Here is a 21,985-nt window from a genome sequence, read left to right on the forward strand (position 1 = left end):
TTTTTTTGTCATTTCTGGTACTTGTGGTAATTCCCTGTGTTTCATATTTGGATTGACATGACATCTGGAGCACTGACCAGATGATTTGCTGAGGTCGGCTGAGTTTTGATATAGATTTTAAAAATATAACAAAAACTCAAGACTAATGTGCGTGTTATTAATAAGATAGAGGGGCATACCATAGAACATATCCATTCATTCTAATCACACACACATCTATTTTAGTTGTATATTTTGTTAACAATTGCAGTGTTCTTATATATATTTAATTGGGCTTATAAATTTTCTGTTACAGCAAGTCGGATAAATGTGCTGATTTTCCGTATATGATTTCTAGTGTTTGGTTATTTATGTAACCATGGCGACACCTGCACTTATGTTATTGAGGATTTCCAGGAGTACACAACAGAGATTTCAAGATTTTTTTATTGTATTGTCTTAAAATGATTAGATTTTGATATACGATGATACACTGAAGATGACATATAAAGCGAGTAAAAGTGATTTTTTACTAGATTGAGTTAGGTAGCAAAATGTCTCATGCAATATGTTTTGCAGTATGAATATGAACATTCTGAAGATGTTCGTCAATGTGATGTTTTTAAACATTTTTATTTGTTATAGTTCACTATACATGAAATGTTATAATTATATGTTATGAAAGGTTTTAAATCATTACATATTTTAAAGAATGATTAATAAATTAACAATGAAGCATTACAGAATACTTAAATGATTGTTCTTATTGGTTGTTCTTTTTTTGGATGAATGTATTTAATCGATTAAAAATCTGTGAGCTCTTTATTGGTCTGCAGAAAGGGGGTTTAACACATGAAAGCATTTATCTCTTTATTAACTATTATATCCTTTGGCCATGTTTTGGTTTGCGTATTTTATTTTAGTTACAATTACACTGTGGACATTTGTAAGTGAGCCATTTATCCTAGTTGCTGGTGTTATTTCATTTTTTTGCTTACTGAGTTTTATAGTCTATATACTTAGGTAGGGGTTCTGTTCTCACTGACTGGAGTCAATTGTGCGTGTGTGTGTGTGTGTGTGTGTGTGTGTGTGTGTGTGTGTGTGTGTGTGTGTGTGTGTGTGTGTGTGTGCGCTGTGTGCATGTCTGTGTGTGTGTGTGTGTGTGTGTGTGTGTGTGTGTGTGTGTGTGTGTGTGTGTGTGCATGTGTGTGTGTATGTGTGTGTGTGTGTGTGTGTGTGTGTGTGTGTGTGTGTGTGTGTGTGTCTGTGTGCCTTTACTCAGCAGAGTAAGTGTGCCATCATACAATTATTTCTCCAATGGCGTGGCTTGATAGCCTTTTCATACTTGCAAAAGCCTACACATCCATTTCATGCAGGCCACCTAACATCTTATCTCCCATATGGCCTGCCAATGTCATCTAATATATGTTCACTTGCAGTCCTGTCAAAACCAGACCTATGTCATGGTGCTTGCATTAATTCCTGTCTTCTGTAGTGTGTGTACTTAGATAGGTAGCAGTTCTATTATCACTGCAGTCAAAGGAGGGGGGTTGGTGTGTGCATCTGTGTGTGTGTGTGTGTGTGTGTGTGTGTGTGTGTGTGTGTGTGTGTGTGTGCGTGTGCTGTTGCTGGACTTTACAGTGAGCCTTTTACAGCAGCCTGTGGGACACTATTATCTTATCCTCAACAGACACTGCTGATATAATCATCTATTAAGTGTTGTCCTACACACTCCGAGTCTGACTTGAACTGTGGTGCTTGTGTTAAGTATTGTGTTCTGTAGCCTGTGTACTTAGACAGGCAGGGGTTCTATTCTCACTGCAGCCAAAAGGGTGTGTGTGTGTGTGTGTGTGTGTGTGTGTGTGTGTGTGTGTGTGTGTGTGTGTGTGTGTGTGTGTGTGTGTGTGTGTGTGTGTGTGTGTGTGTGTGTGTGTGTGTGTGTGTGTGTGTGTGTGTGAGTGGTTGCTGGACATTACAGCAGCCTGTGGGACACTGTTATCTTGTCCTGGACAGACACACATCTGTCATTACTAGGTTATACAGTAAGCAAAAGAAGCTTCTATCTACAAGTACAGAAGTGGGAACTCAGAACTGGAAGACCACCCTCCTCAGCCTAATTACGCAAATAAAACAACTTGTGCAGTCTCTCATCCCAACACTTATATTGTCTTATGCTTTTTTTTTTGGTTTGCTTTTATTTTTACCCACAGCACAGTGGGGTAGGCCTTGGCCATGGGATCCACCTGCCTCCACTCAACTGGCTATGGCACCAAGGCCCAGTACATTTCCGTCACATGTTAGCACCCCTTTTGCTGCCTTTGCACGACCTGGCCCTTCAAGTACTTCTGCCCCCAAGGACAGGCCTGTGGTTCCCTCTGGGACCAGTGGCAGATGGGGTGATTTTATCACCTGAGAAGAACTGCTGGATGGAGACACTGATCTCCATCTTTGTACTGAATAACACAAGGAGACACAGATGCCAGAGACTGCAGCCATCGACAGTGTGAGGTGACAGTGATAACAGTCCACTGGGTGAGGACTCAATACTCACTGTCACCCAGCTTGATGTCCATGGGTTTGTGAGGTCCACATTCTTCCCACAACCACTTGTGTTCTTCACCATCCCTGTGTCTTGTCTTGTATGTCCTATCTGTCAGCAATTGCTTCTTCTCCTTGCCAACATACTTGCTCAAGATATACCTATGTCTCTTCACCAACATTCCTCTCTCTCTCCAAAAATAAAAATAAAAATAAAAAGGGCACCTGTCCCAAAAAACAAATCATCCCATACATAGCTCTCAATGTCACAAATGTGTCTACTTGACACACTTGATTTAGTCCAATTGGCTATACAACATGATTATGTTGTTGTGACCTCCCTCTCTGAATGTGACAGTCCAAATTCAGCTAATCCTTTGTACACACTATCAGTTTTTTAGGGCACTGTCATATATTCACAATACATACATGTGTTGTCCACCCCCCTAAGCAATACAACCCTGGGGGCTCAGTATTTTTTGCACACATATATCAACCACACTACAAAGTATAATATATAATGTTGTGTGCTCTCTCATGGACAGAAGTATAATATATAATGTTGTGTGCTCTCTCATGGATGGGGCCAGTTGGTGGTGCTGACAACTTTGCTCTGCTAAACTCAAACATTCAACTATGCTCAATAAGGTTACTTATGTTTTTACACAGCTAGGCCTCTAAAAACCTAGGACACACTCTGCAGTTAGGCTACTGGACTCATATGAATCTATGAATCTATGTGCCTATACAGGCCTCACAACCTGTTGTCCCCACATGGTCTGCTGATTCATCTACCATAAGTTCACCTACAGCCATGTAAAAGTCAGACTTGTGCCATGGCACGTGTGTAAAGGACTGAGTTCTATAGTCTATATACTTAAATAGGTATGGGGTTCTGTTTTCACTGGAGTCAGCTGGGTGTGTATGTGCGTCTTTACTCAACAGAGTAGATGTGTTATCATACAATTATTTCTCCAGTGGCATGGCTTGCTAACCTTATCATACATACAGAAGCCTACACATCCGTTTCATTCAGCCCTCCCAACCTCTTCTCTCCCACATGGCCTGCTGATGTCATCCACTATAAGCTGACCTGCAGACATGTAAAAGTCAGACACTTGTGTATAGTACTGTGTTCTGTAGTCTATGTACTTAGGAAGGGGTTCTGTTCTCACTGCAGTCAAGTGTGTGTGTGTGTGTGTGTGTGTGTGTGTGTGTGTGTGTGTGTGTGTGTAGGTATATGTGTATGTGTATGTGTGAGGCAGTGTTTACTTGACATTACTGAGATCCTTTTACACCAGCATGAGGGATACTGTTATCACCACATGCTCAATAGACAATGCTGATGTAAGCTGCTATATCAGATGTGCAAGACAGCATGTACAACCATTCCATGGGGCAGGATCAGACACTGGCCTGGAGCCCAAGCAGATGTCACCTTAGGTTCATAGGAGGTTACTAGGTAGAGTACTGGTGACAGGTATGCTTTGATATATGTCTGGTGGGGATAGGGGATGAAGTTTGCCCCAAACTGTCTGGTAGCCTGTTGTCAATGTTTTCATGGTCAGTATGAGTGGTACCATCCACTACTAGTTTGGCACAAAGCTGGGTGTTCACTTTTAGATTTATAACATAGCTAAAGAATGCCTCCTGATTATCTTTAGCTAGGGATGCTACTTTAGGTTTGTACGTGGTTTTAGAGGACTTTTCAAATATAGCTAATGTCATTTTTTCAAGATGTGGAGGGTGTCCTTCCTCTGCTGAGTTAGTTCCCTCTTTTTATTAGATATTAATTTCTTCCACTTGTATGCTTGATGCCCACCAGGGTGGCCTGTTTTCTGCAAGGAACTTGTTTTGATCCGTTCACATTCAGCCAACTCTATACATTTGTATAGCTGCTTATACAGGCCATTTTTGTACTTCTGTATAGTAGTCATTGTTGACAATGGTAGCATGGAGTTTGCAACTCTTTATGTCATCGGTTAGGAGCCTATAGTTTGCTTTGGATAAATGTTTCATCCTTTTTGATCTTGAGGAGGTGTCTGGTATGATTGTGAATGTGGCCAAGACTGAATTGTGATCTGACCTGACCGGGGGGGGGGGGCAATACACAGGGCTTAGTACAGAAAACCAATATGTTGGTCAGTAATAAGTCTAGGACATTCAAGCCCCTTGTGGGGATGCAGACTACCTGCTGCACAACATGTGTATTAACAAAGTCCAGTAACCTTAGGGTGGGCATGTTTGTGTGCATATATAACTCAATCGATGGAAGGATAGTTGAAATCACACATGACCAGGGTGCTTGGCTGTCTAATGAGTGACTCATTTAGGTCCAAGTAGGCAGAGTAATACTCATGGTTCATGGTGGTGAACCTGTAGCTAACAATGATATGGAAGGGAGTTTTACATGCAGTTTGTTGGACTTGGAGTAGTGCTATAGAGTCATACTTTTTTACCAGTCTTGTGGGGTATTTGTCTTTAATGAAGACATACAAACCTTTGCCTTTGGTTCTTTCACACTCGCTTTGATGTGTGAACATGTGGAAGGCATCAAATCCTTGCATGGCAAGGGTGCTCTCTGTGGCCTAGAACCATGTGACTGCACAGACATGGGCATATTCCAAGGTAAGGAGTTCTTCCAATGAGTACAGTTTCTGATTTACACTCCTTGCATTAAGCAGTATAACCTTCAATTTGTCTGTTGTGGATTCTTTTACATTGGGACTTTAGTTGTTCTGACATTGCCTAAAAGGGCCACTATGGGGGAGGCAAGCACCTTCATATAGTACAGTGATGTATGTCTCCAGTCATTCACTGCAACATGGACTATGACAGAATCGTAATGGTATTTGTTGAGAAACTTGAGTACATACATGACCTGACAGATGCTGGCACCTGATAGGCAGATGAATGTGACCTTCTCCTTGTCCAGCCTGGTGAGGGGGGACATCTGTGTGTCTCACTGGAGTTGCTTATGATCAAGGAATCATTGGGGTGTTTTGGCAGAGGGGCGTATTGGCTGTGACAGTGGTGTGTTTATTATTATGTGTAGCAGATTCTGTTGGGTCTGCACTGTGTGCACTAGGTTTGTGCTTGGAAGGCCTCCAATCTTTAATTAGGTTTCTAGTGAGTACCTCTATGTATGTTGGTTTATGTGTTGTGAGCTTCTGTGCAAAAGGTGAATTGTGTGTGCTGACAACATGTTTGAGATCTGCTTTGTTGTTATGTGAGAGAATTGATTCTAAATTCATAGTAAAGATACAGCTCTCATATATTGTATTAGTTTGCTTTATCAGTAACTGGTTGCCAGTATACATGAGGCAATTGCTCTGTTGCCTCAAGATCCCCCATGTAAATCAGGCTGCCTGGAGAAATGGTGGAAAACTGTTCATCCATTATGGAAAGTATATACTGTAGTAACTAGTGGGTAGGTTTTGGTGTAAGACTAACAAAATGTGTCTATTCTATGGAGGGCTAGGGTTACATAAATGTGTCAGTGTTTTACAATGCACAACTGAGTTGCTTGCAGGGCAGTAGTGGAAGCTCTGAGCAGCTATGGTAAACTGAGTGCAAACACCCCAAAACACAACACTGAAATACATGCGAAGTTAAACTATTTTAATCAAGTAAATAAAGGGAAAGGCCAGCAGTGAGCCTTATTCTAGCAATCCCCAACTCAGAATAGTTCTTGCCTATGCAGTTCTGCTACAAGGGTGCAGGGGGGGGCTATCTTTATTTAAGAGGGATGGTTTTAGTGCTCCAATGACACCAAACAGTCTAGACTGAGCAAACCTGAATCAAGCCAATGCTACAAAATGCAGAAGTACTAGAAATCCAAAATGCAGAAAATCACAGTCACAACAGAAGAACAAACAGTTTAAATAAAGCAGCAATTCAGTAGAATACTCCAACAAAAGTGTAGACAACAAACCTTCCTAGTGTTAAATAAGTGATCTGGAAGTGCTTAAACTAGAATTAAGACACTTTCACAATAACAGATGCAATATGCCTTCAGCCAGCAATTCTCAGCTTAGAAGGGTGTAGGCTATCCTCCCCTGCCACAAGAGTCTACACTACAAACCTTCCTAATGTAAAATAACTGGTTTGGAGGCCAAGTGCTTAAACCATAACAGACATAAAACAACAGCCACAATAAGCATTCAAACAGCAGTTCCCAGCTCAGAAGGGCATAAGCTACTCTCTCTTCCCACCACAGTGTAGACTTCAAACATTCTTAATGTAAGACAACTGGCCTGAAGCCCAAGTACTTAAACCAAATGTAATAGGCTTAGAATAACCATTACAATGTAATGTGATAATAGGCAGATGACAGTGACGTCTTTTAATCTACCCACATACATCATGTCATGGTTAGTAGGCCCTGTGTTCTCTTCATGAAAAAGTCCAGTGGTCTATCCAGCTGCTGCATGTGTCTGGTAAGGTTCCTGCAAAAGGAGAGCATTATACTGTATTACTGTTCTGATGAGTTTGACTACAGTGCCGTCATACAATCCTGATACCTGAATGTGATGGTGTGTATCTGTGTCTCATGATGTGCACCATATATATGTACTGGAAAACATTAAACAGAAAGGTTATAAAGTAAAGATTCACATTACTTTTCCTGACTTCAAAACCCTTACAAGAGAATATGCTAGAAAGTACTGTCATGATGATGCTAGCCACTGTATCTTTTGGCAAGGCAAATGAAACTGACAGGTACAATTATCAGTTCTACAACACAAATGCAGATATAATAGACACTAATGTAGCTATTCACTCAGTACATCAGACACAAAGTGTTTGTATCCCTGAATCCAAAAGGGAGAAAACAGGGATATAGCACAGTTATCATCACTTGCAAAGAGTGCTGGGGGGGGGCAGGAGGCCTAGGCTGACACAAAAAGCTGGCGAATGTGTGTGAGGGAGAAAGGGAAGCAGGAAGGCTGTGTGTGTGTCTGTAGGGGTCCTCCATGTGAAAGTGGTGTGTGACAGTCTGCATGAACACAGCCAAGCTCAGTGCAAGCTCTACATCTTGGTTTGTTGGACAGGTGTGAGCCATGCATGGTAGAGGTGGCAGTTCATTGTTGTCACCTCCGACCATGAGAACTGGCTCTGTCAGGAGATGCACCAACACCTCCACACCCAAGGTCAGATTGAGTGCTGTTATCTGAGCGTGACCAATGTCTGCTGGTCAGGAACACCCAGGACCATGACCCCATGGCCTGCCACTTGCAGGTGTGGACAGCACACTACCCGATGGACCAGCAGAAGTACTGCCACTACAGGACAGTGATCAAGAATGGCCAAGTTGGCTGTCAGCAGATGTTGTGGATGACCTACATCAATGAAGATGCTGTTCCCCTCCCAGCAGATGTTTCATCACCAGACACTGCTTGTTCCATGACAGACATCCCTCGGTCCATCACAGACACCCCTCATTCCAACGTGTCATTCATCCAATTCAGGGGGATCAGTGACATTGTGGAGGCAGTCACACATGTCAGATTGTGCCACATCTACAACCCTTAGCATTTGTCTGCAGCATCTTTCTGAATGTGCCTGTGCCTCCATGATGGCCCTAAAGATATATTGTGTGACACAGGAAGAGACAGCTGCAGGTGGAAGAGGGATAACAGGCCACCTCAAAGCACTCCTATCAACTCTCCTGTATGACACTACACAAACACTTTAGCTATGGCCAGACTCAACAGGCACTGAAGCCACAGTAGCCACACTGCTCAATGTCATCACCTTCCACCTGTCCTATATCTGTGTCTACTGGCTGTGTCCGGGGAAAAAGAAGGGGGTGGCTAGATGTCAATCTCTGTATCAGATTCAACCTCTGCACCTCTTGACTGGGCCTCTGTTTTTCCACCACCATCATCAGTGCCTGATGAGACACTGACATCCAGTAGCACAGGGCCCACACTCCCACTATAATGATCACGTGTAATAAAAAGGGAAAAGCCCAGGCATACATTAATACCTGCACTGCTATGGTGCAATATATGCTAAACAACTAAAGGTGCTACCACTATTACAGACAGTACAGTAACACAGACATCATGGCTAAAATGACACATTATATTTCTAGAAATTGATCTGCAGCACTGAAATAACTTGATTTTGCTTACCATCTGCAGGAAGCCTACATTACTGGATTCCTGACAGCCCTGATATAAGTTAAGCAAGAGGTAAGGCCAGCATCATCACATTTAACAGTAAGACAGGAGGTACTACATGTACTCCTCTCAATCAGCATGATGCGTTACTTTAAAATAATATGGCTGACAACTCCAAACTGAGCTTATCATTGTATTAATATTTAATCCCCTCTCCCCAAAAACACGTGGCACAGAAGTAACTCATTTCAATTGTTTTAATATAAAACAGTATTGAACTGGTCATATAACAAACCCTACCTAGAAGCTCTTTCTGGGACTGAGAAGGAGGTGGACCCACATCAATGACATATTGTGGGCTAGTCTGCTGTGAGTTGCCCTGTTGCAGAAGATTTACCAGGAATTCCTCATTGGAGGTGAGAGATGGTTATACAGCAGGCCCATCCCCGATTACCCTCTGGTCTTGGGCAACAGCAGCTGCATGCCTTCGTGCAGATGTGAGCATGTCAGTGGCCCTCTGGTGCACCTGCTCATAAGTATGGCCATGGCCACCTACAGCATTTATGTTAGCAACAATTTGCTGCCATATTCTCAGCCTCTCTGGCATATTGGGGCAATCCCTTCCAAGAAGAAAAGCGTCATGTCAACGGTGCATGTACACTATGATTGGGTTTTCTGCCTCACTGAAGGGAGGGTCTACACCTCAAAAACATTTTCCATCTTAAAACACAATAGAATGATAATACACATAACTTATCACTTAACTATAAAAATAACTGTTACCAGATAAAACAGTTAAGGTAGGCAATCAGTAGTACCCATTTAAAAAACATAACACATGCAACATATGTGAAATACTAACAACAAGCAGGATGCAAAACAAGGAGAGTAGCAAGGGCAACATATCCTTGTATGTGCCATAGCAATAACACAACTCTGCCTCCCCCCCAAAAAAAAACATTCCATTCTAGTTTGTGAAATAACAGTAACTTCTCTTTCTTTCCCCAACCAACGAAAGAACAGGCTCATGAACCATTTTGCTAATAAAACACATTGGAAATGCTAAACCTGCATTCAAAGGACATGACCCTGAAACATTTGTACATCTGTATCACACAGCTTACTATTTTCATGTATTGTCAGTCATTTGTACCTCTGAAATGGCTTGACAAACATGGCCATGCCATCAGTACACTTCTAACTAATGCATACAGATTGTGTAAAAGGCTTTGCTTCACATTATTCATTAATATATTCCAGCATATGTATTATGTAGGTAAACAAATTACAGCATTCCTGTTGGAGTTCAATACACCTCTGTAGTGATAGCTTGGAAAATAGTTTGCTTTGCTGAACATGTAGCAAGTATCCTTACCATCAGTTTGGCTACCTACACATTTGACTTTCTATAATGGAGTAGATTATTAATGGACTGCATCTGTCTAGGCTGTGTTTCAGAGATGCTAATTATAGCATAAGCACCTGAACTGCATGCTAATCAACCAATCTGGTGGAACTATTCAAGAAGTTAATAAGCAACCAGTTAGACTCCATGCTGTTTTTTTCCTGTGGATTTCAAAAGTAGTAGAGTACAGACCCAGAAAAAGTCTACACAGACAGAATGTTAGGAGCTGCTGCTTAATTCCATTTGTATGTACTACAGGCTGCAGACAATGCTGCTGCTGCTGCCAATAGGCCTAGGCCTAGGCCAAGACAGGGAAGAGTTTTCAGGCCACATTTAGCTTATCACAACATACATGACATGGACATTGTAGAGTGGTACAGGGTGGATAGGGACACAATACAGGAATCCTGCAACCTCTGCTGGCCCCAACTCAGAGCCACAGCCTTTACCTCCCCATGTATTGGCTGTGTACTGCTTGCATCACAGTCAGCTCTGAATGAACAGTGTCAACTGCTGCATTTACAATGTACTGTATTGTTTAATAATATTATGTCATGTCATGGTATTTCATCACTTGATAGAGTGAGCAACTACAAAGTGAGAGATTTATACAGAAATTAATGTCACATGTGACAGCAGAGAGTTATCTGACTTGTATGCATCCATTAGCAAGTAGTAGGCCTCAGACCTCAAAGATTTACACATTGATACCTCTCCAAAGTAATGGTGATCACTGCATGTCCTCAATTTTGCACCATATGTTTTAAATGGGAAATCATAACAGAGAAGTTTGAAAGTAATGAGACACAAAGTATTTTCTGGCTTCACCACCATCACAAGATCAAGCCAGCAGGGTGCAAAACAAGGAGAGTAACAAGAGCAACATAGCCTTGTCTGTGCCATAACATTAGCTCAGCCTGGCTCCACCCCTTGAAAGAACATTATCCCCTTGCATATTCCATGACAGGAACCTAACTTTGCTCCCCATCCCAAAAACAGCAGTCTATGCTTGTTTGTGGCATCCAACATTCCATTAATTTGATGGGAACTGCATATTATATTGTTTCCAGTGAATATCCTCACACAATCTAAGGTAAATTATATAGACTGGCTTACACACTGCATATCTCTGAGTACTGATCAGATAACTGATGAATGACCAAGAAACACAGAAAGGAGGAAGAATCATAGCAGGTTGTGTGATCACTAAGTACACTAAATCCAAATATATTACACAGACTACATTTACAAATAACAGGTCATGCCTCGTTATCAGTGTACATTCAGTTGCACTTGGTTGTGTCAGGAATTACATCATGCATTTGCTGCAAAGGTGTTTGTGGGGCAAAGATGGATAAGTCGCCCCACCAGTTTTATGACAGTGCATTGCAGTAAGAGTTGAGATCCAGACCTCTATAGTCATATCTCATGTGTCCTAATGTGCACCGGAAACATTCAGTTAATGCTATTGCTCATTGTGCAAACACATTCCCTGGCAGCATGCACTCTCACACAACATGTTTGTGACATGGTAAGCAATATGCAACACTTTGAAATGTTGCAAATCCAGAAACTGCATACTCCCTGTAAGAGTGATACCTGCAGTTGGCAGGAAAACATCATTCTACATTGGTCTTGATCTGTGATAGGCATGGTTGCCATTCCTGTATAATTTTTGAGATTCCATGCTCAAGGATGGAATGTCCAGGAGTCCAAAGTGTTTGCTGGACTCCTAGTGAATGAATTTGGGCCCAGATTATTGCAGAGGGACTATTGTGGCTTGGATTACTTGGATTATAAGGCAGAGGCATGGAATAGTCTTGCCTGAGCTCTGAACAGTGCTATCAGTATCCCCTGCACTGGTTAACAATGTAGGACTCACTACAGAGACCTCAGAATGAGGGAAAAGGATACCCTCAACCACTGGATAGAGGAATGTAGGACTGGGGCACCCCAAAGATGTGTAAGTATCACTTACACAAACTACTTTTCAGAGTTAAAAGCTGGATATAGTCAGGACTGGTATGTTTAATGGTATTCTGCTCTGTTTTTTTTTTCACAGCCATCACAGACCGAGAACTGAATCTGCGAACCCACGCCACTAGACCGGCATGGATGTGAGATGCATGTGGTATGTATGCAACCCCACAATGTGGTTATTTTAGTATTAAAAGTTATGACATGTATTTGTTAATTATGCAGTTGTATCAAATTGCGCATTTCATTTCTTTACTGTAATAGGGAAGTATGCATGCATTACTCTGCAGGGAAAACAACAGTTCATTATTACAAAGTAGTCATAGGTTGTGCCTTCAAAATTCACACATCCCTAATATACAATAATGTTAAGGTTTCATCGATATTGCAGTGTAAAGTCAGAGCTGTAAAGCAGTGTCACCACTGGCTAGCTGTAAACTGTAATCAGTATATTTGGACCAATCATATATGTAATGTGTGCACACATCAAGGATTGCTTACTGCAATTTGTAGTATATTGTTCATTTGTTAGGAGTTGGGTAGTCCTAACAGTACCAAAGGTTTTAGGAGTTGATACTGTTAAAAGTAAAGGTAATAGAATAGAGTCAAATACTTGTATCAATATTTTGTATGCCACATATGAAGTTACTATGTTCTCTGTTTTTTCTCTCACCCCCAACCATTTTCTCTGTCTTTTTTGTGCATTTATAACTTTCTTTTTTTGTTTGTTTGTTTTTTTTGTATTACTTTTTTACTTTTTTGTTTTTCCCACAGCACAGTGGAGTAGGACCTCTACAACTTTACTTTTAACACTACAAATTCTTAACAAGTTTATTCCTTACTTTTAAGACTATCCAGTTTATAACAAAGTTACACTATAGTACATATTGTAGCCATCAATCCTTGATGTATGCATACATTGCACATATGTGTGTTCCAGTTATACTGATTACACTTTATAGATGGTCATTTGTGCCGCTGGTATAGAAGTATGAAGTTACATTTCAGTAATTTCATAGGTTCATAGGTGTGTACTATGCTAACAGCCCAGGAGCCTATATAAGCCTAGCCCAAGAAGATTCCCTGGCATCATGCCGCCCAAAGTTATTTCCCAGTTCCCCTGTCAAGCAAGACCACTGAAGTGATCCCCAGTGTGAACTTCTTATTGCCCATCCACTTGTCAAGATTTTTCTTAAAGAGGGCCAGTGAAGTGCTCTGCTTGACATGAATGGGAAGTCTGCTCCAGAGTATGGGAAGTCTCTGGGTTAGGAACCTAAACCTCCAGCATGTTCTGTTTATTGTGATAATGAGAATTAGGTCCCTGGAGCGTGTGGCACAGAGGGATTGGGATTTCTTTAGGTGTAGCATATCTAGCAGCTCTGGGTCAGACATAGCTTAGTAGGTCAAGCAGAGATCACCTGTAAGTAGGCAATAAGAGACAGAGTATAGCTGGAGTTTTTTGAGTCTGTCCATGTAGGGCATGTGTCTGAGGCCTAAGATCCTTTTAGTGAGGTATTTTTGTGGCCTTTCCAGTTGTTGTAGGTGTCTAGTGAGGTACATACCAAATGGGGTGTTGTATTCTATAATAGGTCTAATAAGGGATGAGTAGAGATGGATTATGAACTCTTTCTTCCTGGATGAGAAACCTTCTGTAATGAGATGTGCAACACAGAAGGACTTTCTGACTATAGTGGCAATGTGGTTATCAAAGGAGAGGTTGCTGTAAACCTGTGTCCCCAGGTCTCTTATCAGACCTTTGATGTTTAGTGGACTACTGCCTATGTGGTAGTTCATGGGCAATTAATTTTTCCCAAAGGGAATGACAATGCACTTTTTGCATTGAGCTTAAGGCCATGGTTCTGGTATCAGTATTTGGTGTCAGTGAGGCCTTTTTGTAGAATGTCTACGTCATTTGGAGAATCAGTAATAGCTCCCCGTTTGCAGTCATCTGCGAAACTGGTTAGCCAGAGTTCCTTTGTGTTGGCTTGAATGTCAGAGAAGTAGATGCCAAACAGGAGAGGACCTAGGGCTGATCCCTGTGGGACACCATTGTAACTGGTTGGTAGTCAGATTTGGAGTCCGCTACTTTCACAGTGTGGGTTCTATCAGTGAGCCAGTTGGCAACCCATCTTATGACATAGGGGTTTATGCCTAGTTTAGTGAGTCTATCTATGATAGCTGAGTGAGGGATGGTGTTGAAGGCCTTGGCAAGATCTAGGTAGGCTGTGTGAACTACCTTGCCTTCATCCACAGCTCTGGTGACAGACTTGAAGAAGTCTATCAGGTTGAGCAGCCATGGTCTACCTTTAAGAAACCCAAACTGCATGCAGTCCAGAGTTTGGAGATTCCCTATGTCCTTATTTATAAGGTTCATGAGGATGCGCTCCATAGCCTTACATATCAGACTCATCAGACTAATGGGGTAGTAGTTCCCAGGGTCTGTAATTGCTCCCCCTTTGTGAAGTGGGATGACTGTAGCAGTACACCATTCAGTAGGAACAAAGCCTGAAATGAGGAACAGGGTACTCAGGTGTGGTGCCCGTGCACTTTGTAATTCATGTAGAACACAGCCAGGGATATTATCAGGTCCCAAGGAATCTGTATTCCTGGCATTGGACAGTGCGGTTTTTACCTGTGTAGCTGTGATAATAGGGAGCTGGCATTTCTCAGGTATTGTGATAGACCCTTTAAAGGGTGAAAGTGGGGTAAAGTTCGCACTGAACCTGTTGGCCAATATGTTGGCAATATCAGTTGGTTCTGTATATGTATTGCCAGTGTGCTGTAACTCAGAGCAGATCTGAGTATTGCCATGTAGATTCTTGACATAACTATAGAATGCCTTGTGGTTGTCTTTAGAATCTGCAGCAGTTTTGTTTTCATAGCTAGCTTTAGAGGATTTGATGATGGATCTCAGTTTTTTGCTGAGGCTAACAATGGAGTTTTTTCAGTCTTGGGCAGTCACCCTTTTCTGCAATAGTTTTTTCCTTCTGTTTTAGAGTTTGTTTATGGTGGAGGACTACCAGATTGTCTTCCTTTTTTTGGAGGAGAGCGTCTTGGTTCTGTTTGATATGGCCCATTCCATGCACTTGTGTATGTGCTCATACAGTGCTCATACAATGCACTGGTGTGTGATTCAGCAGTCATGCACCTATCTTCCATTTGCATGGGTGTTGTGAAGTTAGGCACCTCTGTTTTTTGAAACCCAAAATTGCCTTTGGAGAATTTTTTTACTGTGGTTTCCTTTAGGGGGTGAGGGTGGGGTGTGGATATCCGTGATGACTAGCTTGTGGTCAGATCTGACCAGGGAGGAGCTGATTACTGTTGTAGAGCAACGGTCGCCCATGTTAGTAATGAGAAGATCACAGATGTTTCTACCCCTGGTGGTGGTAAGAATGAGTTGGTCCAGGACATTGGAATTAATGAATTCCAGAAAACATTGAGCAAGTGGGTTGGTACATGAGTAATTTTCCCAGTTATTGGAGGGGTAGTTAAAGTCTCTCAGTATAAGGGTATTGGGTTGTACCCTAATATTTTCCAGTGTGTTTAGGAATGTGGAGTGGGAGTCTTGGGACATGGTGGGGGATCTATAGCAGGCTATAACCTGGATTGAAGTTTTATCCAGTGTTAGTTGTACCTGAAGTATCTCTGATGCATTATGTTGGGCTACTAGTCTGGAGGTGTGCATATCCTTTATAAATATGGAGACACCACCACCTTTAGTGCTTCAGTCCAGGTTTAGGGGCCAAATGGTGTGGTATGAATTATAGCCTGGTAGTGCTGGGGTGCTCTCCGGAGCCTTAAACCAGGTCTCGGTCACTGCACAGATGTTGATGTTCTCCATTTTAAGGAGTGCTTTGAGCGAGTGCATTTTGAGAATTAGACTTCTAGCGTTGAGCAGCATAACTCTCAGATTTCGTTTGCTTGTAGCTGTTATGTTGGTAATTTTGTCTTCAGGACATTGCCTAAAAAGGCACTATAGGGCTGGCAAGAGCCTTAGCCAGCATCTGGAATCCCTGGGGTGACAGGTGCAGGCCATCTCTGGTGAAGCATCGAGGTCTGTCGATCATGTCATCCCAGGCAGACAGATACTGGATCCCATTAGAATGACACCAGAAGCTTAGCCAATTGTTGAAGTCAATAATTTTCTGCTTGTAGTGTGGTATCATTCCAGGTGACAGTAGGATGCTACTCAGAGCTAGGGTCATACCTCTCTGGGCTACAAGATTTGAGAGCTCTTCTATGTCTCTTTTCATGTAGTCCAGGGAGGTACATCTCAGGTCATTCACACCAACATGGACAATGACAGAGTCATATTTGTACCTGTTGTGGAGTGACTTAAGTACATGCATTATGTAGCAGATCCTGGCACCTGACAGGTAGCTGACCACAACTTTCTCCTTATTCAGCCTAGTGAGTGGGACATCAGTGTGCCTTACTATCGAGTCACCTATGACTAGTGTATTGGGTAAGTTGTTTTGCCTTACGAGCTTTGGTTGAGTACCACACTGTTTATGTGAGCTATGTGTCTCATGGTTTGTGCTGGGATGTGGTGGTTGTTTGGGTTTTGCCTTGGAGGTCTCTGTTGTTTGGGCAGATTTTTATTGAGAGGCTCCGTGAAAGTAGGTGTGTGTTTTGTGTAACTATGTGAGCATTGTGGTGGTGTACGTTCTGGAGGGCTATGTGTTGAATGTGGTGTGGTGCATGTGTTAACCTTCTCCTCTTGACTGGCTAATCCATTCTTGGCTGGACAGTGCTTGGCTTCCAGTTTGGCTATATATGTGCATCTCTCACAAGTCATAGTGTTGGGAGGTAAGAGGCGAGAATTGTCTGCATACATGAGGCAGTTGCTACATTGCCTCAGGATGCCCAAGTTCACCCGATTGACAGGAGAAAGCACAGGCAACTGACCTATAGACATGCCTGGATATGAGCTCAATATATTAAGTACTAAAGCCTTTTACAGGAAAAATGTCACCCAAAGTGTCTGAGTCTGTACAGAGCACTGCCAAACACATGACAGGAAGCTAATATGTAGACCCTGAAAATTTAAGACTGAAGTATTTAGGCAGATATTCTAAAGTAAGGATGAAATCAAGCAGTACTTACTGAAAATAAAGAATAAAGAATTAGCTTGTCAAGAATGATGAAAAGAGGGGAGTCGCATAAATGGCTATTGCCTGACTACTGCTAATGCTGGTCTCAGCACAGCTTCACTCTGTTGGGATACAATACTCCTTTGCTTCTTCTCTCACCAGAAACAAAATATTAGCACCAATCCCAAGAAGAAAAGCAGGCCGTATCCTATTTGGTGATCCACAGTCGTGTTCCAGATGTTGCAAGGGTAGCCTTTTTCTGGTAGATGCAACCAGACCAATCAGGTACGTTAAGAACAGACACTCATTCTCCAATGATGAAAACCTAATAGTATTGTGTATTTGGCAAGTATGATTTTCAAACCCACAACCCATGACTACGTTAAAATACTATATTGTTTTCTCCTACAGGCTACTGCATGCATACTTTCCTTTTATAGTTTAGACATGCATATTCACTGTTATTTGAGAATATGGCACCATTGCTTTTTGCTACAGACTAATACATGCATAGTTTCTTTTACAATTGGAATATGCATGCTCAGTTTGATACAACTCTATTAAATACCGACTAAACTGTACTTAACGTTTAATGCTACAAAATGACTATACAAATTATTATTATTATTATTAAACTACTATTTAAATAGTACTGTTCTTATGCATATATACCACATGCTTTTCACATCCTTACTAGAAGCATGGCATGAGACCAAAAATTCAAGACACTCTCCTCAGCAGCTGTGGAAAAAACACAACAGAATAGAACACATTATGAATACCAGTCTTGACTATATTCAGCTTTTAACACTTACAATTATTCAGTGAAATTGATGCTTACACATCTGAGGGGTTCCCTCTGCCTGAAATTTCCTGATCCAAAGGTTGAGGGTATCACACTTCCTCCTCTGGAGGTCATCAAAATGATGTCTGCATTGCTCACCTGTGCGGGGGATACCTGCTGCTCTAGTTAAGGCCCTGCCAACAGTATTGCAGGCTTGAGATTTCATATTCTGAGCCTGAATAGTCCCACTGCAGCAACCTGGGCCCATGTTCCACCCCAACACTATACTCTTAATGGCACATCTACTCGGCAACTCCAGACATGCATGCCATAGTTCAACCTCAATGTCTAATGAGCATTTCCAGTCAATTGCACTTTATATGCTGCTGTTTTCCTCCTATTGCATGTCTCATGCTTACTTGGATTTGCAACATTTGAAAACGTTGAGCATCACTTACCATCGCACATACATGGTAGGTGAGGGTGTGCACTGGTGGGCACTGTGTTTGCGCTGTAGTAAACGATGTGCAACAGTGGTGAAAAATATAATTTCTAGCTTAATAGGTACACAGGCATTTGTGTAAATGGGCTAGTCAAATGTACCATATATATGGTTCTCTTACATTTACAGTAATTAAAACAAGAAGGTTGAGAAAATAGTTGTATATGTTGCACTTAATTGCTATAATCTGCAAATCCTGGAGCATCTGCACTCCACACCGACACTTAACACCTGTTGCCAAGGGATTAGTGCGATGATATCTTCTATCTTAGTAGTTATTATAAGGTGCTCACTGTTTATCATAGTGCAATGCTGCTTACCATGTTTGCGCAATGCACAATAGTATTAATTGAATGCATCCGGTTCATATGTGTGGCTGTCTGGGTCCTGTCTACAACCTGGGTGGTCCATTCCATTAGTCTGTGTGCTGCTATGCTTCGTACAAACCAGATGAGCACAGTTAAACATGTTTATGTCAAGTGGCACATCATGCAAACACTGGCAAAAAAAAAAAAAGAAATTAAAACACAAAAGGCAGACTGTCCACAGTTTTGCAGAATGTTCAGATATTTGCATCATATATTTGATCTGTTCCTTGTAAAGTGTGTGGTTTATTGTGAAATCACTGAAGATTACCATCAGTATATAATGACGTACATTTCTGTTCTGTACTTCATATCCTTCAGAAAATGCATGCTTGCCCTTTGCCCTTTCATTAGTTTATTGTTTGAGTGGAATGATCCACATTCAGGTTTGTCAGCAAGTAATACTGGGGTGAGCCACAAAACCTTGCTTATGCGCACTGCACATTATTAATATTCATGGCATGATGCTGTGTGATGTGGCGTGATAAATAGTATCACATATGAGAGTACATCTGTGTAGGCTCTGCGCAGAACGTACATGGAGTTTATTGAATCACGCACAGTGATTATACCACACCAAACACGTAACACAACGGAATATATGATCATTTCATTTCATAGGTGAGGAGATACAAGAGATTCAGTGAATGGATTGTGATCCTCTGCTTCAAGAGAAGCCCAGCTCAGTTGGTTGCTTTGTTGCTAAAAACATATTTTGCCATATTACTAATATGTTTGTGGGTGCATTTTAATGGATCCCTATCGGATGTGTAAGACCAGATCCTGTGAGTTCATAATGTTCAAATATAAAGTGAAGTTTAAATGTAAAAGAGTGAAACTTGAAATTTTTTCATCTATCCATAGCACCTGATGTAGGAATCTGTCTTGCTATACACTGTTACTTACATATTCTGACTCCAACAGCACTATATCTAGCCCAGAGAATTCGAACTGCAAATGTTTATCATATGATCATAGGAGATTACTAGGCTATCAACCCAGAAGTCATTTTAAGCCTAGCCGTTTCAACCCAATGTAATAAAATAGATGTACTAGTCAATACCCAAGATTGCATTTAGTGATGACAGCCCATGTCCAGGAGGGTTGTGGATGCTATCTCTGCTAAGAATTTACGGTGCCCCATCCACTCGTCTAGGTTTCTCTTGAACAGTATCATACAGGTGCTCTGTTTCACAGGAATTGGTAGCCTGTTCCAAAGATGTGGCAGTCACTGGGAGATAAATCTGTTCCTCCAGCAAGTCCTATTTAAGTCGCAGGCCATATTTAAGTCCCTGGAACAGGAAGACCTAGACTCATTTGATTTATGGATATGAAGTAAGTTCATTAGGTTTAGGTCTTGGGTTTTTCTGCAGGCCAGGCATACGTCCCTCCTAAACTGTCTATATGATACAGAGTATAGTGACAGGGATTTTAGTTAGTCTGCATAAGCAACATGCTGGAGGCCCTTGATCTTCTTTGTTAGATGCTTCTGAGATCTTTGTAATTGCTGCAGGTACTTAGTACGGTACATACTGAACGGAGCATTATACTCAATTATGGGCCGGATAAGTGCAGAGTATAGGAGGATTATAACTTCTTTTGCTCTTGAAGCAATTGCCTTTACTAATCAAGTGAGCTACATAGAAACTTTTCCTTACAATGGTAGACACATGGTAGTCAAAGTGAAGGTCACAGCCAATCTGTGATCCCAGGTCCCTTATCACTTCATGGGTGCTTAGTGTATGGTTGTTGATTTAATAGTGTGAGGGGATATTGTTTGTGCTGAAGGGAATGATGATGCATTTCTTTGCATTCAAGTTTGAGACTGTGATTAATACACCAGTTGTTGGTCTGTATGAGACCCTCCTGGAGTATGCTGGCATCATTTGCAGATTCAATGATTGCACCTAGTTTGCAGTTGTCTGCAAACTTGGTCAGCCACAATCCTATAGTTTTAACCTGACCTTCTGAGAAGTATATACCAAAAAGTAGGGCACCCAGCACTGATCCCTGTGGTACCCCCACTGGCAACAATGTGGAGTCACTCACTTTGATAGTTTGTGTCTCATTTACACAGGTTGTAAAATACTGGACTATTTACTTGTGCTCCAAGTACCTTGGATATAGGACACAAGCAGTTCAATGGGAAGATTCAGTCTCACCCTGTGAGTCTGGGACCATACAGATTCATCTGGACACTCTACTTTACCTTCTTTATTATATATGTTAATAACATGGTGCAACAAAGTGGTGTGCCCAGCTGATACAATATGGTGATCACTCATCGTTACCTTTTTATTCTACAGTCAAAGTCAGTAAGCAATTCCAAGATGCCTTTTGCTATTTAAATACTTGGATAATTAGATCTTATATTAGCAAAACAAAATCAGTATTCTACTTATGACCAAGTCAAGAAATATTATCACTGTCCTTGTATCTCTTTGTCTTGTGGTGCAGTCAAATCCCTAACTGTGGTCAAGATTCTTTGCTTTCTACCAGACCATTACTTAAAATATTATCTACACATACATAATTTAGCTGCAAAATTAAATTGGAAAAATGCACATGCTCTGAACATACTCTGCAAACTGAAATCCTTACTGAAAGATTATGGCCATCTCTATACTGTCAGAATGTACCTGCTTTGAATCTTCACTTTCAGTAAACTACATTTCTCACTCATCGAAAATTAAACAAACCTATACAAGAAAAGAAAAACTAAAACTAGGTGGACTTGGCTGACATAAATGAGAAAGATGAAAAAATGGACTAAGAACTTAGTTTATATGGTTTATCATATGTATCTTTTAGCTAGCTTACTACTTCAAAACAAGGATAACCAGAAAACATTAAGTTTAAGTAAGCTGAACAAAGATGTCATGTGCAGCAAACCAACTGACCATCAACATAAAAGTAAATACAAATGCATTGTTAAAATGTGCATCTTAAAACTACTGTAGTAGAACCACAAATTATAAAAATTTCCATGTGAAATTTAAATAGGACTAAAAAGAACACTGCAAGACTCGTGCTGTGTTACCCGCATTAAGTACTGAGTTCTCTAGCTGGTGTACCTAGTTAGGTAGGCGTTCTAATCTCACTGCTGTCAACTGGTGTGTGAGTGTAGTCAGAACAGCATGAGTATGTATCCTATTGTTAGCATTCCAGTTCCATGGAGAAAAAATATGTTGAAAGTTGTACATCTCTACCCATG

The sequence above is a fragment of the Protopterus annectens genome, chromosome 1.part2, assembly GCF_019279795.1.
Source record: "Protopterus annectens isolate FY-2018-M chromosome 1.part2, PAN1.0, whole genome shotgun sequence".
Classification (NCBI taxonomy): Eukaryota; Metazoa; Chordata; order Ceratodontiformes; family Protopteridae; genus Protopterus; species Protopterus annectens.